The sequence below is a fragment of the Nesoenas mayeri genome (assembly GCF_963082525.1).
Source record: "Nesoenas mayeri genome assembly, chromosome: 18".
In the NCBI taxonomy this organism is placed as follows: Eukaryota; Metazoa; Chordata; class Aves; order Columbiformes; family Columbidae; genus Nesoenas; species Nesoenas mayeri.
Window position 1 is genome coordinate 4,024,717 of NC_137566.1, and position 24,114 is coordinate 4,048,830.

Below are 24,114 nucleotides of genomic sequence, written 5' to 3' on the forward strand. Positions count from 1 at the left end.
TCTCAGAGGCGATAAACTCCACTGATACAATTCAATGTTTGAGATTCTAGCTCTTTTGGTACATGGTAAGATGTGCTGCGTTAGTCAGAGATGTCACTAGAGCAAGAAGCAGTCAAATGCCATCCTTTCAGCTAGGTTTTTAAAGAAGGCCAGAAATTGCATCATTCTTTCCCCACTTTTCCCCAGATGAGTAGCTTGAAATGAGTCCTGGAGCCAGTGAAAAAAACAAAGACGAGTATGTTCTCCAGTGGCAACAGGGTTTGAGTGTAGCTGGAGTGAAATTCTGTCTTTGAAAAAACAGCCTGTTCTTCATGGCTCATTTGTGTTGCTGTCTGTACTGTTACAGTTAATTCCTGTTCTGCTTTTATTGCTGCCTCAGCAAAAGCCTCAGGTAGGTTGTGTGGGAAGATGGACATGGGAGAAGGATGAGCTGGGTGAGTTCAGAGCTGCCTTGACGATGATTTCAGCAGGTGGAATACACCTGAAGAGAATCTTGCCTGTCCCCTTTAAGCAGGAAGCTGCCAACATGAATAATTCAGGATTGCAGAAGAATTTGGGTAGGAAGGCACCTCTGAGGGTCTGTGTTCCAGCCCTGACACAGAGCAGGACCAGCTTAGGTGAGGTTCTCAAGAGCAGGACTTTTTCTTCTCCTTTTTTGAGGTTCACAAGGTTTCTCATGTGCCATTTCTCCAGCCGTTTGAGGGGATCCCTTGGACTGCAGCCCTGCCCAGGGTATCGGCTGTGCCCACAGCTTGCTGTCATTTGCAGACTCGCTGAGGGTGTGTTCTGTCTTCAGGTTGTAAATTGAGGCATTAAGCAATTTCAGCCCTATTAATGACCCCTGAGGAACGCCCTGAGTAACGAGCTGCCAGCTGGACTTTGTGCTCTTGACCACAATGCTCTGAGCCTGGTGTCCCGGCAGCAAAACGGTTTGGCCGTGTGGATTCTCCAGACGGTTGTGTCAAAAGCCATTTACAGTCAAGGGGAGCTCCCCGCTGCTCTCCCCCCAGCCCCAGCCAGGCATCTCTTTGTAGAAGGTTCTTAGGTTTGTCGGACACAGTTAACCCTTGGAATTTGCCCATCTGTGCTGGCCATGCCCTGTTGCTTCCTTGTCTCTCACGTTTCCAGAGGTGATTTTTATTTTTCCCCATCACCTCTTGTTTCCTGGGACTTGAGCAATCCGGTGCCCAGTCACGCTCATGAGACTTTTCCATTTCCTGAAGCCGTGTCCAAGAAAAAGAAACAGATGCTGGTGGAAATCCCTCCCCGGAGCTGCCAACTCCCTCTTTGCGTGGTTTGCTGCTTCCTGCTGAGCTCTCAAATGCTGCATGAGTGCTGCCTCTCTTCATCGCCTTGGTGCTTTATTTCTCCTTTTATGCGAAGACTGGTCTGTGTCTCATGGGAGACCTGGGAGGGCGCGTCAGGTTTGTGTGTGACAAGGGCACTGTCCTCTCATCCACGCTGCCTTTGTGCACCTTGTCTTGCTCCAGCTCTTGGGGTCTGCGTTGCCTTTGGCCACTTCTCAGCCCTTCTGGCATCAAACTTGTTGGGGCTTGTTGGAAACAGGAACCGGGTATAACAATCAGGTCTTTCTTGCAAAGTTTTGTTTAAACTGTCATGGCAACTTACACAAAATAACATCCCACGCTGCTGGCGAACCTTTCGCAATGAACCTACTCAGACCCATGCTCTACTTGGACTTGAAGGTTAGTTTAGGTTTGTTTTGGGGATTCTCTCCGTCACTAAAGGTTTCCCTTGCACCACGTGCTGACTCGGTTCTCTCCTGCGGCACAAACTTCTTTTAATCCAGACTGACTGTGATTTACTACTTGTTAGAAAAACCTCTTGTGTTTTAGCCTGTACCCAGGGCACTGAGATACATGTTGGTGATTTTAAGTTTTTAGATCCACAAAGAAATCGAATCCCAGAGCACAAAGTGGCTGTGACCTGTGCTGGTGGCTGCTTCAGCTGAGGAGGGGAGATTGGTGGCGAGTGGGAGTAGCTGCTGCTCTGTGCTGTCCTGGCCTGGCTGCTGCACAAAGACGGGATAAGAAGGAGACAGTTTTCAGAACACGCTGGTTTAGTAGTGAACACCTTGGTGTGTTTCCATTCTTTGAGATGAGAATGGATTCATTCCAGTGCCAGAAATCACAGACTCTTGTGTGTGTAACCTCCGCACAGGCTGCGGCAGGAGGCGTCTGCAGCTGCGTGTGGGACACATTTTGTTTGGAAATCCAGTCCAGCTGTTAACACCGCTAAGTCCACCACTGCCCCATGTCCTGAGAACCTCATCTCTGTGTCTGTCCAACCCTCCAGGGATGGTGACTCCAGCACTGCCCTGGGCAGCCTGTTCCAATGCCCCACAGCCCTTTGGGGAAGAAATTGTTCCCCAGATCCAACCTCAACCTCCCCTGGCGCAACCTGAGGCCGTTTCCTCTGCTCCTGGCGCTTGTTCCTGGGGAGCAGAGCCCGACCCCCCTGGCTCCAAGCTCCTTTCAGGCAGTTCAGAGATCAGAAGGTCTCCCCTCAGCTCCTGTTCTCCAGCTGAACCCCCCAGGTCCTTCAGCTGCTCCATCACACTTGTGCTCCAGCCCCTCACCAGCTCCGTTCCCTTCTCTCCACTCGCTCCAGTACTGGATGGTGCTGCCCTGCGGCACAACTACCAGGTGAGGTACGGCTGGACTGTGTAAGAAGATTATTGTGTTTTTAAACATCTTTTCAATAGCGCCTCTGTGCTGGGTAACTCATCCCAGCTGAGATGCTGTGCAGCAACAGGCGTGCGCTGCTGGGGGTGCACACTAGAGGGTAGTGCCTCCCCCCGCCCAAACGCAAATCTTGGCACCTCACGGAGCTGGAATCACTCCCTGTGCCAGTTTGTCTTTACAACGGGGGTGTGATACCTGTGATACAAAAAAAAAGTGCGTTCTCTCCAAACGTGAGTGGGAAGCGGATTTTTACAATGAACTCTAATTAGCTGGGGCAATCTGGGCTTCTCTGTGTGCTTTTCCTGAGAGATCAGAGAAACTAATAGCCCTGAGAGGTTCTTCAGGGTTTTTTGATGGTTAACATTTAACTAAAATTCTATGTTGAGCTGTGAAACAAATAATTTGAATTGAGCTACGTTAGATGGATAGAGCACTGTAACTGCTGTTGGTATAAGCAGCCAGTTACTGAGGCCTGTGCTAGCAGGGGAGCCAGGTATTATATAAAATTACTGAAAAAGAAATTATTATAGTGAAATACATTTTACTGCCAAACAACCTGATACCCAAAGCATTCCCAGCATCACTTCAGAACATAGACAGATTCCACTTGGCGTACTGATTTGATGCAGGATGGCTCCTTGTGGGCCAAATTAAAAGGAGACCGAAGAAAGACCACAGCAGAAAGAAAACGAAGATCCCCTGGATACCCATCAGCTGTTGTGAGTCCTCTCTATTTTGCCGGAATGGTTTGTTTTTTAGGTGATTCCTGGTGTTCTCTCTCTGTTCGGAGCGCATGTCCGTTCTACTGGGATGGATGAACCGGTCACTGCTGCCAGCTGGGATAGCCCTGCGCAGAGAAAATGGTGCTTTACAGTCACCTCCACTGCCTTAAACTTGGTTATAACACTTGGGTCCATCATTTTTTTAACCTGAAATGCTAGAAGCAAATCTTGATTCCCGCTTGTTCTTCTAATTTCATGTCTTGACGTGCTGTGTTGCCTCAAGTAAAGCTGGAAGGAGCAGGGCATCAGGCTTACCAGTGACTGTCCCTCCTTCCCTTCCCAACAGGACTCTGGTGGGTGCCTGCGGAGATCTCGGTAACTTCAGCAGGCACAGGAGCACAGAGAAGCAGCCGTGGTGTTTTCACATGCCCAGCCCTTTGCTCCCTGCTCTGCTGCACCTGGTCATCACCGGGCAATGGCAGGAGGACGCTGGTCCTGAGGGCTTCCCTGGGAAGGGACAGAGATGGTCAGTCCCATAGAAAAGCACCTTCCTGACCTTTCTCCTCACTACCGGAATGCCTGGAGACCCACCAAATCATTCTTGCTATGATTTCAAAGGTTGGCAGTGTGCGCTGGAAGCACTTAGATGTGTTTTCCTGACTTGGTGAGATTTTTACTGTGAAAAAGTGCAAAACCAAGTGGTAGGGACTAGTTCCCAATGTGCACCTTTGTCTGGTGTGAGTGGGAGGTCAAACCAGGGTATGATGTGACCATCACCCTGGTTGTCCTGTGCTGTGGGGGGGTCCTGACCATCCTGGCTTTGTCTATTATTCAGCAGGTCTAATCCTGCTTCCCTGGAGCTCCCCGGGGCTGGGTGACACCTCCGTCTTTGCTTTAATGCTGTTTTTTGGGGGTAAAGAGCATCACCTGCAGATACACAGCCTTCCACAGACCAGCACCAGCTCGCTGACCTGGTGTGTCAGCTCAGATGTGCCTGACCCTGGAAAATCTTCCCTGAAGGAAGACACCGGTGTGGTTCTTGCTGATGCTGTGGCGACACCTACCCAGGTCCTGCTTGGCTGGAACGTGCTCAAAAACAACACAAGCGTTTTGCCTTAAATCAGAAGGTATTTTAGTAGTTCTCTGCTACTTAGGCACCTGATCTCCCACTGAAATCCATCCAATTTACACATTTAAAACTCTGGCCGTTTGACAAGGGGCTGTGTGAGTCCACCCATCACCTTCAGGAGAACTCTCAGATACTTAAACATTTTATCTCACACCTCCTGTGCTCTGAAGCAGTGGGAGGACAACAAGGAACCTGGGGAGCCTGGCAGGTAGGGTATACCTACTGTTACAACACAGTATTCAGAAGGTTTTATTTTGAAAAACCCTTTGGTTGTGCTGTGGCCTTGGTAGGATCATGAGAGGTGCAGTGAGAAGCTCCATTGCACCGATTTTGACCCATGAGAGGAAGTCTCTTGTTCATTTTCCACCAGTTCAACCTAAATTGGGAAAGAATGGCCATGAGATGGTCCTCCTGGAGAGCACTGCTTGCCAGCTTCTGATTTCCAACCCATTCACACTATTTCCCAAACGGTCCCACAAAACCCACAGCTGGGACCCTTGTAAGGACGGCTCTGTTAGGCTGTGACTTACAGGACAATAAGAGGTGGGGACCCAGCAGCTGGAAGGCATTGTCATGTCTCTTCACAAGTCTGAATGCGCAAAAACTTCTGCTTGTTGGCAGAACACCCTGTTCTCCACGGATCCATTGCAGAAGTGGTTGGGGACAAAGGGTGGTGATGCAGATGGCTGGAGGGAAGATGGATGTTTCAAAGTGGCGTCTAACGATGTCTAGAGTGGATGCTGCACAGCAGAAAACTGAATGATCGCTCTCCAAGATACTTTTGTGGCGGAGTTGCTGTATGGTTCAGGGTTTGCAGTCGCCTCTAGGTTAATTCTAATGAGTTGTGCAGGGTGGGAGCCTTGGTGTGTAAGCAAGGATCCCCCTAATCCAGCTTCCTTGGGATGAACGTCTCGCTTTGACGCTGGGGGAGTTGCATCAAGCCTGGAAAATGAAGTGACGTGAAAAATGAAAATTAAATTCATTTTTTCAGAATAGTTCAGCCGTTTGAGGATGGAGATCAACAGACTTTGCCTGTAGGTCTATATAAAGGTACTTTGAGCTGCTCTAAGTGTTATTTTAGATCTTTAGGCTGGGGTTGTGTCCAAGGGAGGTGGCGTTTGGCAGTGACCAGGGCTGTGTGGGGCAGGAGCTGTGGCACAGCTTGTGCCGAGCACTCCAAGTCTCTCCCAGAAGCAGAGACTGAACAACACAGGGCGATTTTAGAGAGTTTCTGGCCTTTATTGCAATTTTGATGGATGACACACAGATGCTGCTTTATGTTTTTCTTTTGTACAGCAGTAAGACGCCTGTCCTGGCACACAAATGCCATTATTAATACAGCTGTCTCCCTGGAGAGAGGTCTTGATGGAGCAGCTTCTCAGGAGGAGTAAGTATTGCTGCAATTACCTTTGTAGCTCTCACAGGTCCCACTGCAACCACAGCGCTCTCTGCATTCTCCAGCTTTTCTCACCTTTATTTCCCCTTCAGGCTGTTATGTCAGTAAGGGCTGAGCCCAGCACAGCTTGTGGAAGGGTCCAAGCTCCATCCCCATAGCCCTGAGCCCACAGACGTGCTCTGGGTATCCTTTGCCAGCACTCTTGCTCCACCAGAGCCAGGCTCAGTGATAAAAACAAGGGGCAAGTCAGCTTCTCAGAGCTTCAGGTGTGTGTAAAACAGGGATTAAGGGCAGCTCCACCCAAGTTCAGATCAATCCCGATGTTGAGGACACGGTGTCAGCTCTGTGGTTGCTCCAGACCTTGCTATTCATGATCTCTGCATTCACTGCTCTTTCCCAGGTCCTCTCATCTCTACTTCTTGCCCTGGGGCATTTCTTGCCATCATCTTCAGCTGTATCATCTCCTCTGCTGCTGCCTCCTCTCCCTTACCCATCCCAGCAGAGATCTCTCCCATCGTGATGAGGACAGATGCTTTAACCCCTTCCTGCAGCCGGGTTGATGGGAGACTCTGGCACACGGTGCTTTCATGGCCGGGGTAGCAGGACATCCAGCCGTGCCCCACATTGGCTGACATGGGGCTGTGTGTGCTCACACCCCAGCTCTTGCATTTACAGCGTGGTGGCCTCTGCCTGGGGGCAATGCACAGCTCGGCTCGGGGTATTTAGGAGCCTGGGGCTCACACACCTCGTGAATAATCTGTACGTGCCTATTGTCAGTCCTGTGTGCTGGGAATTCACTTAAAAGCCACCTTTAGTTTTGTGCTGGGTTTATATGTCAGTCCCTAATAATAAGATGTCTCTGGCAGGAGACACTAATCATAGAATCACAGAATCATTGTGATTGGAAGAGACCTTCTGGATCATTGAGTCCAACCATAACCCAGCCCTGGCACTGCCCCATGTCCTGAGAACCTCATGTCTGTCTGTCCAACCCTCCAGGGCTGGTGACTCCAGCACTGCCCTGGGCAGCCTGTTCCAATGCCCCACAGCCCTTTGGGGAAGAAATTGTTCCCAGATCCAACCTCACCCTCCCCTGGCGCAACTTGAGGCCGTTTCCTCTCATCCTAAAAGGAAATTTTCTCGCTTTCTAGGGAATCAGATCTTACACCTGGCTAATACCACCCTCTGTGGTGCAAGAAGGACCAGCAGTGACCAGAGGAGCATCCACTGGCATGAAGAGACCACACTAAAGATAACAAGGTTAGTTCAGCTTGAAGAATAATTTCACAGTAAGCAACTAAACCATCTGCATGGGTGGGGGTTGACCTGTGGGACCTGCAAGGGGAGTTTGGTGAGAAGGACAAAGCTGAACAACTGCGTGCAGTGAAACCAGCTGCTTTTTTTGTGCAAAACAATTGCACAAGGGGCAAAGGTGGCTCATCTGGGCTGCTGTGAGGCCGTGTCACTGCTTCTTCTGGTCAGTAAAAGAGAGGGAAAGCATCAATATCAGACCGCAGCTTCTGTATCTGCCTGTGCTAAAGGCAGCAGCCCAGGAGTGTCGGTGTCTTTCTCTCCTCCTCCAGGTTCTGTGAATGTCGGTTCTCTAAGGCAAAGACGCAGAAAGAAGAATTCTTTTAACCAGCTGTCCCTCTTGAGTCAGACTGAACACTTGCTGTGCTGTTGTCATAGAAAAAAAGTCCAGAACTCAGGAGACTACTATTATTATTAGTTTTTAATATGATTTTTCCCCTCAGACTAGCATCAGTTTGCTGTGCTAGAGCTCTGTTGGCTGATTAGGGTTAACAGAAGTAAAAAGTAGTGAAATGTTTATAAAATCTTAGTGATGAGTCATTAGCAATCTGATACAAAGCAATCTGGTGATTAAGAGTGTAAGTTTCATATTACCACTTTTTCAACCACACTTATAGGTAGAAGCAATTAAAAATTTGATCAAGTATGTCTCAGAGCATCTGTTCTTTGTCTTTTATTAACTGCTGGCTTGTATGAGGCTGTGGAAGGTGCTGACAGATTCTACAGTACCTGTTTTTCTTTTTAACTCTGAAAATCCACTTTCCTGTGAAGGTTGAAATCTGCTTTCTGCTGGCTCTGTTGGCACTTGTTGCCCCTGAGGGTGGTGAGAGCCTGGCCCAGGTACCCAGAGAGGTGGTGGATGAAGAGAAGAGAAGCTCCAGGGAGACCTTAGTGCAGCCTTTCTGTAGTTAAAAGGGGCCAAGAAGAAAGATGGGGACGGACTTTTTAGCAGGGTCTGTTGTGATAGGACAAGGGGTGATGGTTTTAAACTAAAGGAGGGAGATTCAGACTGGACATGAGGAAGGAATTGTTGCCCTGAGGGTGGTGAGAGCCTGGCCCAGGTTGGCCAGAGAGGTGGTGGATGAACCATCCCTGGAGACATCCCAGGCCAGGCTGGACGGGGCTCTGAGCAACCTGAGCTGGTGAAGATGTCCCTGCTCATGGCAGGGGGGCACTGGGGGAGCTGGGGAGGTCCCTTCAACACAAACCATCTGTGATTCTATGATCTTTTTGACTTCTTCTGAGCTTAGGAAGGAGACACTGCATGTGAATGAGAAAGAAAAGAGAGGTGTCTCTGCAGAAGTTCATTCCCCTGAATTGCACATTAGAGATGTCGGTCACTGGGCCAGAGTCATTACTGACTTGTGAAATGAAGCTGAGGTAACAACAAAAGATCTGGTCCAGTAGGTCATGGCCAGATTTGTTAGCAACTCCAAATGAGCACCATGGTCTCTGTTAAATGAATAATCATATAATCACAGAAGGCTTTTTACAGGCAGGTTCCTTGACGAGCAGCCAAAGGGCAGAGAAGGAAATCTGTTTTCCATCTTGTTTGTCTTGGCAGAACAACATTCGTGGGCTTTGGCTGAGGACAAGTGTGTTTGGAGATGCCAGGGTGCTGCTCGGGGTCTCTGGAGACGCCAGATCTGCCTTTACCGGCGCTGTGTCCAGCCAGAGGTGCCGCCACGTGCAGGTGCTTGTGGCCTCACTGCTGCCTGGAGGGATTTGGGATTGTGACCCCGTGGCCCGTTATAGGAGCTGCTTGGCCTGACCTTTCGGTTCAGCCCGTGTGTGGGAGGTTGGATCTTTCCAGTCCTCGACTATCCTGTTTGTTGGAGGGATCCATGCAGCCTTTGGGCACCGGGCAAGGGGAACGTGGATCACTGTCTTTTTGGTGGAGCTCAGAAGTTCCTTCTAAAAAGCCAATAATTGCAAACACGCAGCTTAGGTCTACCCTGTTTAACTGTCCCCAGACAATTTTTGCTACCTCTCTGTGATGCAGTTTGGGGACTGAGCCTTCTGAACGGTGGATTTACTGGTTTATTAGTCAGTTACACCACCTTCCAAGTGGAAAAATGGGGCCATGGGTGTTTCCAAGGAGCCCAAAGGACGGTCATCTCTGGCATTTCAGTGTGCCCTGGGGGCTGCAATGAATATAAAACCTACTGGCACCTACCACCTCCCTTTCTAAAAATCTCTTTAGCAGTAAAGAGGTTTAGATTGTCATCCAACAAAGAGGGAAATACTCCCTGGGTAGCAGAATGACAGAGTCCTGTTCCTCGGGGCCTTTGCTCCAACAACGCACAACCCAAAAGAATGGGAATGTGGCAGCACTCAGGCTGGTACAGGTGCTTTGTGTCTCTTGCAAGGAGCGATGGGCTTGGTGACAATACTCAAAATATTCTGATGTGACTGTTTTTTTCTCTTTCCCAGCCCAAGGAGCTGGACCGAGTCTCTTGGACAAAGGAGCCTGGCCTCATTCCCACCCTGCTTTCACAAAGGGATTTCAAACCTGCACGTGCTGCAGCTTCCATGGCTTCAGAACGAGAGTTTATCAGTGCGTCAGTGGCTCAGCCATGTTGCTGTTCCTCTTGTGTCTGCTTGAAGTGTGAGCTGAAAGAGCTGTCCTCTGCACCCACCAGAGCTGGGGAGGCTGCTGTGCACCCCACAGCCCGCTTTGCCCTTCCCTCTGTTCTTCAGAGCCCGCCGGAGCCCCAGGCTCTCGGGTACCATCTCAGATCCTGCTCCCCTCTCACAGAATCATTTTGGTTGGAAAAGACCCTCAAGATCATCGAGTCCAACCATTAACCCACCCCTGGCACTGCCCCATGTCCTGAGAACCTCATCTCCATCTGTCCAGCCCTCCAGGGCTGGTGACTCCAGCACTGCCCTGGGCAGCCTGTTCCAATGCCCCACAGCCCTTTGGGGAAGAAATTGTTCCCAGATCCAACCTCAACCTCCCCTGGTGCAACTTGAGGCCGTTTCCTCTGCTCCTGGTGCTTGTTACCTGGGTCCTACTCTCCCTTCAGGCTTGGGGAACGTTTTTTGATGCCGCTTCTTTCACACAGCTTCTATCCATATTTTACCTCCTTGTTGTTTTTGTAAAGAGTTGTCCGAAGGCAGGAGAGATGATATATCTGCTCTTAATTACAGCCATCTGCAGAGCACTGGACACCTTGAGGAGCAGATCAAGGCTCTGGACTGCAGGTAAGGGCTCTTTCAGCGCTGCGGTGTTATGTGATAGCCCTGTATGTGTGTTTTATCAGCAGATATGCCTTCTACTGACGACTATCCAAGTGTGCAACAACCAAGTCCCCAGTGAATTTGCTGATTCTACTCTATTTGCACAAACCGAAGGATCCATGTGGGCGCTTCTGCTCCCACCGAACCTCTCCAGGACAACCCCAAAGCTGTGCTCTTGGGCTGAATTTATGCACTGGTGTGTGCTGGGGGGCAGAGGGAAACACCTGCAGCTTTGCGGGGGTGTTGAGGTGCCATGGGGGTCCGGTACCCCCCATACCCTGCCCCTGCCCTCCCAAACTGGGCTTTCATTGCGCTCAAATCAGCATTTCCAGCCCCTTTTTTGAATCATTTGTCAAAGAACTTACAGCTCGTCACTAATCACCGAGCTGTTTGCAAACCAACTGCCGTATTAAGAGCTGTTGGCTCTGGCAATAATTCACGGGTTGTTGGGTTTTCTACCTCATGTAGTATTAAGGATGAATTGGTGAAATTTGTAACAAAAAATTGTGTGTTATAGTTCAGAAAACGTTTGAAAGACTCAAGATTTTCAGACTTAGGTGGTGTTTGCTTCAGTACTGAGGGTGGTAAAAGGGCAGAGGCAGTTTGTCATTAGTCAGTTGAGCTGTTACATTCAGCAACAAGCAGATTTTTTAAAAATTATTTTACTCGTAAGATGGTTAAGTTATGGTTGGACCTGATGATCCTGAGGGTCTCTTCCAAACAAAATGATTCTATGATTTTATGGTTTTAACACCTGATACAAAACCAGGAGTAAGTTGCAATGAGTAATCCTGCCACTCTTCCCCAGTAACTTCTTTCTTTGATTTTGCGTAAAAAACCGCTCTCCCCTGGAACAAAGGAGTCACGTTGTCTTTACTCATTACAAATTGCATATGTATAGAATATCAGTGTTGTCTTCAGTCTAAAATCCCTCACTATGCGTGACTTGTACCATACATCAGAGCCCATCTCCCGCAGCCTGGCAACTGTCTCTGTTGCTATAGGAACGGCTCCACTATCCTTTCATGGAGAACTCACAAGTATTCCAATTTTCGGAGCTGCTAAAACACCTCCAGTCCCTGCTTGATTCATTCACTTGCTCACTCCCATCCAGCAGATCTTCTCCTCCCAATTAACAGAGTTACTCAGCACTTCTGGACTGATAAATGAAAGAACATCGCTCAGCTGAAGGAGTCACACAGGACTTGGAGGTGCACATTTGATTGGGACGTTGATACTGCCGCTGGGTTTGTTTAATATGCAGACATACTGTGTAATGAGCATCCCTCAATGTGCATTAAATTTGTACTTAATAGAAAACTATCAAAATCCTTGTCTTCTGCGCACTTGTCTGCAGTTATGTACCAAAGAACAAAAGTTTCTGAGAAACATCTGACCTCAAGCGTTAAACCCCCAGGTAATGGAACTGGAGAGGGTTCCTCATGGGAAGTTTATTGTGAGATTGTGCATTACGTGGCTGTCACAGCTGTCCTTGAAGAGCTGCACTGACTGATGTCTTGAACCCGGCTCTGTGTTAGAGCTCCAGCCTATGGGTCTGTGTCTTTGTGCAGGAGCTGGGAGCTGCAGATCACGGGGGTTACTGTGTGTGTCCCTCATCTGCCCAGAATTGGCCCAGCTCCATTAAGCAAAGGTACGTTGGTCCATCTGCCTTCTTACTTCTAGATTATCCCGATAAATAATTGTTGAAGACTTGCTGTTTCGCTTATTGAAAGATTTCACTGGAATACCGTGAATTTTGTGAAAGATGCGCTTGGAAACACAAGCGAGATACTGATAGGGGTTGATTTTAAGTGCTGAAAAAATGGCGCGTTGTTGTCGTTGTTCTATTTACACAAGTGTCAACAAGACCAGGCGATGCTTTTATCCTGCTAGAAGTACCAGGCACGTGTGTCGCACCATCCCGGGCTCTCCGTGGGGCAGGCCCAGAGGAGCTGGTGTCACAAGAGGATCTCAGCGGAGCGAGATCCTGTATCGCCGGACAACGAGGCATCGGGGCAAGGAAAGGAGCTGTGCTGTGCGATGGATGGGAAGCTGCGGCACTGGGGTTTTCCTGCACATCACATACTCCGACAGAGCTTTGCCACTGGGTGGAAAGAGCAGCTGAAGATATAGGTAAAAAACAACATCAGAGCGTGAGGAGAGCGAGCAGAAGAAAAGATTTCTCAGCTGCAAAACACTCCGTAACGCTCCCAATCAACATTGGCTCAGCGCAGCCCAAAATCCTGAGACACTGGGAACACACAGCTCGGAGATTCCCTCCTCATTGACTGGGGGGTTTAATTTATTCTTTGCAGCCAGACAGAGCTCCCGTTGCAGCCAACGCTCCCCCCGCCGCCAGTCAAAGGGACGCTGCTGCTCCTGCCCTAAGAGAGTGGGGAGCTCATGGCTGCACAATAACGCAGACAAAGCACGAGCGAGAGGGAGACAGGAGGGATGGAGCCCCAGAAGATGTGATCCACCCCATTAAAGGAGCCGTCCGTAGCCTCTGCAGCTGTGTTTATGCTGCTTCACGCAATAGGCACCAGCCTCTCATCCCCCCCGGGAGATTTTTACAGCATTAATTCACTCTGCACAAAACCCAGCCCGCCAGGCTCCTCTCCAGCAACAACCTTTCATCCCCCTGGCTGCCCCCGCTCCCTAGAGCTGCCCCCTCCGGCCAACCCTGCTGCCCAGACCAAATGTCACCTGTACCCAATGAAGCAGACCCCGAAGTGCCACGAATGGATCCCAGGATTCTCATTTTCCTGCTCTACGTGATGATCCTGCACGAGCTGGTGAGCGGCTGGATGGAGTACCAGAAGCAGATCGCCAAGCCGAAGAAGCAGGCGGGTCCAGTTTGGTCCTCGAGGTGAGTTAAAGCCTGTAATGTTTCCAAAATAATAGCTCAGGTGTGTTTGGATGGGGACGGTTGCCTTTTGTGTGCAGACACTGGTCATTATGGATGTGTGCATGTGTTTATAATCTGTTGTGTATTAATGCACAGAGGTAGGATTAAGGTCTGTTAGTCTTTTGACCCTGTATTGTCTGAACATACTGTGCATTTGACACACTCACAGATAAATACACCTGTGAGGAGTTTTTTTGGTGGAAATGTGCTGTAACTCAGCATATTTCATATGACTCAGGTTCCCAATCAACATACCTGGAAGAGAAAAATGTAGGTAGCACAATAAGCTACGCTTCATGCATTATACTCATCAATGAGGCACAAACCTCTAGAGACTCTGCAATCAGAGTATTTCATGTTAAATCACTAGTGTGCATGTCACTATCTCGCCGTCTCCTCCCACTCTCTGGGCTGTGCCCACTACACTAATCCCTTCCTTGTTTTCTGCCCAACAACAAAAATGAGCTGTAGAAATAAGGATGTAAAAGAAAAATGCCGCACGTCCTTAAAATTGAAATATGTTTCTGCGAACATTCTTCACGTCTTGTTCACTTGTAATAATATTTAGGGTGATCGTGGTCATAGTATTGTTGGGCTGCTATAATGAAAGATATCTGGACAGCTATAGGTCACCTGTGTGGTTAGAGATTCACATCCCAGGACCCAAAATTCCCCTCCCACCAGATCTCAGGCAGTGTCACACCAGCACCTCGGAGCTCTGGACCTACAAAGACGCCGGTGACCCAGTTAGCTCTGCTCTGACAGCTGCATGGTGTGCAGAGCTCCCGGCTCGCTCCTTATCCTAATCCTCTGATGGGCAGTGATCCCAGCCACGATTACAGCCCCGCGCACCCCAAAGCTGCCTCCACAGACCAGAGCACCCGGAGACAGCAGGGGCGCAAGGATGCACCCACGGCTTGCTGAAAATCAGTCGCCGGCAGATGCCGATGGCTTTGTCTGCGGTTCAGGGATCATTTCCCTGGCTGAACTTCACCTTGTGCTGTCTGGTTGCACGAGTGGAATGATTTGCGCTGGGAAGGTGGCCATGGGGGGGACAGCTCCTGCAGAAATAGCTTGAGAGCCATGGAGCTGGCTGGGTTAGGATTGAGGTTAGAGGCAGATTTTCTCGCTGTCTTCAAAGAGAAGCACAGGGAAGCATCTGAAAATAACTTGCGCTGAGGTCTGAGGTACCTCAGTGCTGGAAAGAGGATGCAATGCAGGAAGCTTAATGGAATAATTTTATTTATCAGCTGCTACTGAACAACTTGCATCAAGCAGCCAGAACAATGTCATAGGCCTGAGGGTTTTTTTAAGAGAACCAAAGGGGATTAGGTACCCCATCAAAACCAAAAACGGGGTGGGGGAGAGAGGAGGCATCTAACCCAGCCTCATTTGGGGAGGTGGAGCCAAGCTGGATGATTTCTGCATGGTCCTGCACCCTGGGGGCATCCCGGCCATCTCCATCTGAGCCGAATGCGCACCCACCCTGCCTGCTGCCCCTGCCCCGCTGCTCCAGCTGACTGCAGCCCCTTTGGGAAAGCAAAGCCACCAGGTCTGTGTGTGTCACACGAATCCTCACAGGTCCCACCATGAATGTGTGAAGCTCTGTGGCCCAGAGAACTGGGGTGAATTGGGATCCTTAGTGGAATTAAGATTGTCCTGCATGGATACCCTGATTCTGGTGCAGATGAAAGGAGCTTGGAGCCAGGGGGGTCGGGCTCTGCTCCCCAGGAACAAGCGCCAGGAGCAGAGGAAACGGCCTCAAGTTGCGCCAGGGGAGGTTGAGGTTGGATATGGGAACAATTTCTTCCCCAAAGGGCTGTGGGGCATTGGAACAGGCTGCCCAGGGCAGTGCTGGAGTCACCAGCCCTGGAGGGTTGGACAGACGGACATGAGGTTCTCAGGGACATGGGGCAGTGCCAGGAGTGGGTTATGGTTGGACTCGATGATCTTGAGGATCTTTTCCAACCAAAATGATTCTGTAAGTCATCCAAACCCCTCCCATAACAGCTTAAACCTGAGATGAGGGCAAACAAACCTCCTTGGAGGCGATGCATGTAAGGCCACCCTGCTTCCCAGCACAGCCTAGATCTGGGTGAGGATCACAGAGGTGAAGCTTCATCTCCTGCCACAGGGTTTGAGCTGCCACCTCCCCAGCCTGTTAAGTAATTAACTTGAAAACCAATTAGGAAATTAAGTTATAAAGCAGCAAGCTAATTAGGACATGAGAGAGCTGTCTCCTGACTGCACCCTCAGCACAGGCAGGGATTTCAGGGCTCTTCCTCCTTTTGTGGATGTTGAATAGTAACAAGCTCTGTTGTAAAGCAGCGTTTTCTCACATTCACAGCTTTTCCCAGCTCTGTCTTCCTCCGCTCCTGGTGTGGCTGGCGGCTCCCCCACTCCCTGCCTCCATTCATCAGCCGCTCCTGGCATCCCGCTGTGCTTCTGCTGCCCGCTCGCCTTCCTGCACCGCTTACGGGCACGGGGAAGTGATATCTGGATGATGCTTATTGGCAAATCCACTGGGGATCACAGGAGGAACAGCTCTGAGCAGGATCTAGAAAGAGGAGAGGTCACCATTGCACTGCCCTTTTTGCAGGGGTGGGGAGTGGATGTGCTTCATCCTGTATTAATTTCCTGCAGACACTGTTGTGCCCCACATCAGTCTGTGTACTGGCAGGAGAACACGCATCTTTGCAAAAGTTAGGTATAAAAATGGGTAGTGAAGGTCTTAGCCAGGAGGAAGGAAAGAAAAGCCTGGTACACAGGGCATAGGGAGAGGAGAAATGCCTGGGGCAAATGGGCCTGAGGATTAAACCATCCCAGAGGAGCCTTCAGTGAACACAGCCCCACTGCCCCTGCAGCCGAGCCAGCTCTGCCAGGCTGTCCTGGCGTGGTTGGTTCAATGCATGTCTGGTTCAATGCGTGGTTGGTTCATGGCATGGTTGGTTCCCACCCTGGATAACCTCCCGAGAGAACACAGGCTGTAACAAGGGTGACAAAAGCCCAGAAAAGTGTGAGGTATGAATAACGTTTGGTTTACTGGTTTTAAGGAAAACTGCCCAAAGGTATTTGAAGTGGAAGTTTTGAAGAGCCAAGGGGCTTAGTTTCACTGACCCATCTGGCCAGACGAGGTGGTCGTCAGGGCTCCGACAGGCTGTTTATGGGGTCCTGAGCTCACACTTGTGCACTTATAGTTTAGCAGCTGTTTCCAAGACCCCCTGAAACAGGGAGGGTCCCCATTGCCACTACGGGTGTGTAGGAGAGGCTCACCGCTGGGTCTCTGCAGCCGCGGCACCTGGAGCCGCAGCAGGACCCAGCGCTGGCCCTTCTCTCGGTGGTAGCGGTGGTGAAACCCATCCTGCTGACCAAAATTCCCTGTCCGTTTAGGAGCCTCCACAAGATGCAGGAGATGTGCCCCAGCTCTGCCCCACACCACTAACCATGTCTCGCTTTGTTCCTCACCAGCAACACCACCAGATCAAACCACTCCAGCTTCTCCAGGCCGCTGGTCCACTCGGTGCGCAGGGAGAGGTACCGGGACTGGAGGAAACCAGGGAGGATCATCCGGAAAGCCTGAGGATGCATCTGTTGGGGAGCGTGGGAGGAGATTACTGTGCCAGAGGCAACCATCCATTCTTCACGAGGTCCTCACCGACTGAACCACCTCCCAGCAGCAAGCGCCATGAGAGCATCCTCCAGGCACCGTGATCTGCAACCTGCATGACCCAGCAGGAACGAGCCCCTTCCCTGGGACCCCGTCCCTGTGTGGTGCGGAGCCGGGGTGGAGACATCTCAGCTGGCAGCAGAATGGCCAGAGGGACGAGGCTTTTGCCACCCAGCACAGCAAAGTGACTTTTCTTTCTTCTTCCCAAAGGGTTGAGTAGACGGAGGGTGGATTTCTTGGGGGAAGAATGGAATTTGCTCCTGCCTGGGCAAGCCTGGGAAGCCTCCAAATGGTTTCACTCTCCTCTCCTGCCACCCAAGGATTGCGTGGCCGGTAAGCAGCAGTTCCCAAAGTGACCGGAAAGTCTTTGGTGTCCAGTTTGTCACCATTCCCAGGAGAATTTGCCTCCACCGGGGCACCCAGGTGTCACGACACTTTGGAAATGCTGGCTGCCCACTAAGTCTCATTCCCTGGGTGTCTGTACATGTTTGTTCTGCTTTTCTTCACCCTTGTTAAATGAGCCCCTCTGCGGTGGAAGGGGAAAGCGCCCTGAACCAGTGACTCACAGTTATGCCACCAAATGCAATTTACTGCAATGACCTCGTAATTACATTTCTTTAGAGCATTCCCAGCAGTCGAGCCAAATCTAAAAGCGACTCTCTAATGAACAGATAGATGAGAAAGGAATACAATATTGTTCTTTTATTAACGTCTGCAATTTAAGGCTAAAATTAGATTTTTAGAGGCAAACGTCACTTGTCACGTCCCACCGCCCCACGTAGCAGTGTTGTACACAGGATGGGAACTGCTGAGCGCTGGGGGGATTCTGACACCGAGCTCCTAACAGCGAATGTCCGTGGCCAAACTGCTTGCCTTATTTGCTGAACAGAATGTTTGGCTCAAACGCAGCCTGTTTTTCTCGTTGCCAACCATTTATAAACCTGACTCAGGCTCACAGACGCATTACCCAGAAGCAGATAGGGAAGGGAGTTGGAATAGATTATTCATTCATTACCAGAAGTAGCCACATTTGCACATTTGTCTGCTGCTCGGCTGTTTGCAGTTCGTTCCCACGGGTTGTGGGTTGTTGCTGTGTTTGCTCAGACCCCTGGGCTGCAAAGTGGGGCACGTGGGGGCTGCGGGTCGTCTTCTCCAAAGTGAAACATCAAAAATGCTGCCTGAACCCTGCCCCTCAAGTGCCCATCCTCTGGCCCAGGCAGGCTGGAGAGGTAACTCAGATGCCGTATGTTCAACAGGGAAGTGGTTGAGTCACCATCCCTGGAGGTATTTAAAAGATGTGTAGACATGGTGCTTAGAGACATGGTTTAGAGGCGGATTTGGCAGTGTCAGGTGAACGGTTGGACTCAATCTTAAAGGTCTTTCCCAGCCTTAATTATTTTAGCAGGGCCTGTTGTGATAGGACAAGGGGTGATGGTTTTAATCTGAGAGGAGATTGAGGCTGGACATGAGGAAGAAATTGTTGTCCCTGAGGGTGGTGAGAGCCTGGCCCAGGTTGGCCAGAGAGGTGGTGGATGAAGCATCCCTGGAGACATCCCAGGCCAGGCTGGACGGGGCTCTGAGCACCCTGAGCTGGTGAAGATGTCCCTGTCATGGCAGGGGGGGCACTGGGGAGCTGGGGAGGTCCCTTCAACACAAACTGTTCCATGGTTCTATGTAGACCTCTGGTGTTAGTGGAGATGAAATTGTTGCCTTGGGAGATGAAGTTCATGCCTTGTGTTCGGGTATTTTTGCAAAAGCAGATAGGAGCAGCAATTAATACTGCCTGCACATTTCAAAGCATCAGCTCTCTGCAAAGACCTGCCTCAGCTCTGGGACACTGTGGCTATTTCCCAAGGTATCCACTGCCTATCCCAATACATGCAGGTACATCCACAAGTAACAGAGCAACAAATGGAGAAGGTGTCAGGATGAAAAGTATTCTGAAAGTGTTTCTGGATAATGAGGGACTTTGCTTTCCCAGAGCTGAGTCTGCCCTGATCTTACAAGGGATGTGCAGCTGGATGAACTCCCTGCTCTTCTGCTGGGCTGTGTGTGAATTTGCTGGGAGCTCTTGCCATGCAAAAAGTGCTTAAATTAGTTACTGAAGTGGTGCAGAGTAAGACTGGCCTCACTGCACAAGCTGGGCTCCCAGCTTTAATGGGACAGACAGACCTGAGCAGGGACAGACAGACCGGAGTGAGGCACACGGGTGTCCTGATGGCTGCACCCTGAAGGAACGGTGAAGGGGCAGGCATGATCTGCTGATCACATGCTGGATTTATCCCTGGAAATGTTGTCATGTTTACATCCAATAAACACTTTTACATATCTGGTGTTTAGATTGTCTCTGTTCTCATTCAAACCTTGCGTCTCCCTCTACTGGCTTTGGCGTTCCCAGCCTGGGACCCAGCAAAGGTGGTGGCTGGAGCCGCCCCATAGGGACAGCTGGTGCTGTGAGGGCTGATCCAGTGTGGATAAAAGCATAATTCATGCTGAATTTATAGCAAAAATGTTTGTGCTCTTGTCCTTTATGCAGAAGAGCATATGACTGCAAACCAGAGTCTTAGTGTGCATGGTTGTAGGCTTTGCTTTGGGGTTTCTTTGCAAATATTCAGTTTGCTCTGCAGCTCTGCTGGAGAAAGTGCTGCCCAAGGAATGCGCCTCGTGGTGGGAGCCGATGATGGCAGAGCGCTCGGGATCCACTGGTCTTCATCAGCGTGGACCCCAAGAGACCTGTGGGACGGATGTGACCAACAGCCCAAGCCCAGAGCCCCGCGGGGTCACCCTCAGGTGGTATTTGCACAGTTATTTGGGTTGACGAAAGGCTCAGGCTAACGAGGGTGCAGCCACGGGCGGCCAGCTTGGATGTGTCTGCTGGGTGACTTCAGTCCCCTGGGGCGTGTGGGTCTGATCCTGCGCTCCCACCCCACTGTTCCCCCCGGGACACACGTTCACCCTGCGTGGGGAGGTGGGTGACTCCTCAGTGAGGAAGGGCTGTGCCCAAACCGCACGGTACACAAGAAATTACTGCGAACAGGAACTCCTGAGAAGACACCCCATGTGGTGTAGCCAGAAACGTCTCTGGCACAAAAGCAGCACAGCGGCTGCACAGAGCCATGCTCTTTATTATATAAAAACAAGGAGCACCCATTCCCCCCACAAAAAATAAATCATTTTAGCTGGAAGAGACCCTCAGGATCATCAAGACCGTGCTGCAGCTCCTCACCACGATGTGCAGCTCTTCTCTGCGGGGTGTGATAGAAAGAAACACCTCGTGTACCTTCAGACGGCGCGGTCCCAAGGCAGGAGGCTGTGGGGGCTGCTGGCTCTGCTCTAAATAGACCCTGTGGGCTGTATGCTAAACCACACCTTTCTTAGAACTTCCCTTTTGGCTTGAAATGGTTCAGACAAGTTTCCGACCATTCTCGGTGAGCCAGGGAAAGCCCCGGTCACTCCGGCGCCGGCTGCGAGCGGGAGCGCTTGGGAAGGTTTGAAAGCATCAAGTTTTGAGCATCTGTGGAGTGACCTTCCTGCACGGGCTGTTCCCATCTGGTCCCAATGAGTTCGTTGGGATGGAGCATCAGGATTTCACCCTCTGGGCTTTTCGTCTCAGCTGTGGACGCTGTCCTGCCTTAGGAAGCAAAGGGTTTGTACAAGTTAGAGCTGGTGGCAACGAGCTTCATGAGTTGAGCTTGGACCAGAAGACTGCTAAGGTCAACGCACCGGAGATCATCTGAATGTCTCAGCAAAGTCCTTCGGGGCTTTTCTTTTGGAAAGAAGCAGGGATTTTCAGAAATACATGTTTTCTGACCTACAGTATGACGGTTGTTTGGAATGATTCAGGGGCACACCCCCCCCATCCAAATCTGATGAGTCCACTTAATCCGCAGCTTTTACTGAGCCAAAAGAGTAAAGAGCACCCCAAAACTGCTGCCTTTAAATGCTGCAGCTGAGTCAAATGGGAGAGCTGGAGCTCCCTTTGGTGTCAAATTCTGCCTTTTAGGTTACAGCTACTCATATTTATTATTGTGTCCAGCACCTGGAAACCCCAGCAGACAGCCCAGCTGCCCCTGCAAGGCCCTGGGGCTGCGGTCACTGACCCGCCGGCACCGCCGCGGTTTTGGGGAGCGGTGTCACCTCCCCCTGCTGAGCTCTGCACCCCACGATGCTTCCTGCTGCGGCTGCTCGGGGGGGTCAGGCGATGTGCTGCTCATCAAACCACCCACTTCACCCACATCCTCGACCCACGGGGACCCTGATCCGCTCACCAGCATCTCCTGGACCTTCCCCTGGTGAGAGCAACCCCAGAGGCTCCCGCTTTCGGAAGATTTTGAGCAAAAGCGAGCTGTTCTTCTGAAGCAGCTGCTGCTTCTCCTGCCCGTGGTTCTCTGAGCTGTTTCACTCCTTTCCTCTGAGGTACTGGGGGTTACCGGAGCCTCCTCCCTGCCCATCAGTTCTTCTCTGGGCCAGCCTGGGGGAGCTGGGAGCTCCTGCCCCGGGTTGCACCACAGACTGGCCTCGTGGGTCGGGTAAGTCTCCCCTGTGGCTGCGTGTGATGTTTTATATTCTGTTTTAACAGGGATCATTTCAAAAGGCAAAGCTTTCCATGGTGTCAACCCATGCAATACTGTCCATGTTTTATAAGGGCTGAAACAGGTGAGGGACTTTTTTGCATGAAGAGTGAGCTAAATCCCTGCAGTGCTCGGAGATGCAAGGCTGTTTGCTGGTCCCAATTCCTCCCCTTTATATTACATTAGCTCTAATTCTACTGTTGTTTTCTGGGTGTGTGGCTAGTGGCTTGTGTGATTCACCTTTAAGTTAACTGAATATATATATATATATATTTTTTGCTTTGCTTTTTAAAGTTAAAGCAGATTTCAAATTTTGGAGTATTTTTAGGTGTTTTCTTACCACTCCATTTTTCTCCTCTTACTCAGAGTACAGACCTTCTGCCTCTTTCGTGAAGAAATCATTGCACATACTAAAACTTGCTTTCTGCAGAGTGATCACCAAATCCAAGCCATGGCTAACGTGGGGAAAATGAAGCCCATAACCTTGCGATGTTTGTCACCCTGAGAGATGAGTGGCCGTTGTGCCACAGCAGTTCTGCTTGGGGTAGAAAAGAAAGGATCCGCTTGCTGCTGGCACGGCTGCTCCCTGCAACACGGTGGGACTTGTGGAGCTCTGTGCATGACGATGCCACAAGGCAGCAGCAAAACATTATTAAGAAGTCCTTAATTTGGAAAAGTAGTGAAACACAAAGGAAACAAATTGTTGATGGCTGCCATAGCCGTAGATCTCTCTGTGTTAGAAGCCACTGGCTTAGCAAAAAGCCCCTTGGGTTAGACTCCCAGTTTTACCCTAATGGGAGCTAAAGGCTAGATTGAGGAAAGGACTCTCTGTTTGAGCCAGGCCTGGGGAAGCTCCGGTGAGGAAAAACTGGTTCTCAACCCCTCCTGAGCTGTTCAAACCACGTTTCTTCATCAGCTGCCACATTCAGCCACCCTGGAAGGTGTAGTTTAATTGCAAGTTTATCCAGCTGACCGAAGTCAAGAGATAATGAAGGTGCCTCTGTCTAAAAACATATCTGTCGTGAAAATGCCTTCAAGCCTTTTTTCTCCCCAGTGTCTGTCCCACACCCTGGGGATGTGGAGCTGTGACCGGCTGAGAGCATCTTCTGCCAACGGCTCATTACACAGAGCCATGATCCCACAGTGTAACCTCATCTGGGTGTTCCTGCTCCAGCAGGGGGATTGGACTAGATGATCTTTCTAGGTCCCTTCCAATCCCTGACATCCTGTGATTCTGTGCCTCTGAGCATTTTTGGGAGATTCTGGGATGTGACATGGTCATACCCCAAAGGCAGAGTGAGCAATGAGCAATACAAGAGTCAGGGTGTAAATCCAAGTGCTTAAACATAGTCGAAAGTGTCTGATTTCAGAATCAGCCATATATACATACAGATAGATATATAGATGCACCATCCCTAGAGATGTTTGAAAGATGTATAGATGAGGTTCTTAGGGACATGATTTAGTGCCAGAGTTAGGTCACAGTTGGACTCGATGATCTTGAGGGTCTCTTCCAAGCAAAATGATTCTGTGATTCTATGATTATGATAGATGTGAGGCTCCCAAATGGCCAGGGTTTTACTGCTGGGCAGACACCAATGGGCTTACAAGCTGCATCCCAAAAAGGGACAGGCTCAGTGCCTGCCAGGCAGAGCTTGGTGCTGCCGTGATGGTCTCACTCCTTAGCTCGTTGTCGTTCCTGCTAACAGGAATCTGGCACAGTTTTGGGTTACCCCACGGTTACAGTTGTGCTCCCTGGGAAGAGCAGCTGGGTGCTGTGCCCCAACCAGCCTCCCAGCTGCTGGCAATGAAGAGGCAATAAAGGGCATGAGCTGGTGTAGGTGGAGGGAGCAGCATCTGTCACCTGCCCCATGGTCCTCCAGGAGTGACCCAGCCATGCAGTGGAGATGCTCTGTCACCAGGCTGTGAGTGAACCCAGCGGGGTGTCCTGTCTGAGGGGACAGTGGGACAAATCTGGGGACAGCGGCTGAGCAAGGTGGGCGGAGGGTGCCTGGGGTGCCCTGTGTGCAGGGCTGGGAAGTCTGGCAGCGGGAGGAGGCTGGCGAGCCACTTGTGAACTGCACTGTGACAAAACCATCTGAAATAATTGTAGTGTGCGTGGTGCTGGGATCTCACTAATTACTTTAGGTGGAGAGGGGTTTGGAACCAAGCGGTAGCAGTATCTTCTGTTTCATCTTCCCCCATGAGCAGCAGTGAATGAGCTGTGCCTGTGGTTCCTTCATAGCCCTTTCTCTTTCCTTTGCAGCACAAAGTCAAGCTGAGTGTGGTGGGTTTCAGTTTGGTTCCCATGAGGTCAGATATTTGTGTATGAAAAGCAAGACCCCTTGCACCTGCTGGGTCTTCTCCTGTGGAGGCTAAGATAAAAACGGATCAACTTTTGGCCACAGATCTTCATGATTAGGAATCATTCAAAAACCTGCCTCTGCTGGTTCCGCCACTGT

General features: G+C 50.4%; 1 long non-coding RNA gene across 1 annotated transcript; it reads left to right on the plus strand.

Annotated features, from left to right (window-relative positions):
- Positions 1 to 5,852: 5,852 nt before the first annotated feature.
- LOC308047580 lies at positions 5,853 to 11,694 on the plus strand. The gene is made up of 5 exons (XR_013923038.1): positions 5,853 to 5,943; positions 7,104 to 7,212; positions 9,697 to 9,820; positions 10,417 to 10,702; positions 11,511 to 11,694. It is a non-coding gene; the product is annotated as an uncharacterized lncRNA (long non-coding RNA).
- Positions 11,695 to 24,114: the final 12,420 nt, after the last annotated feature.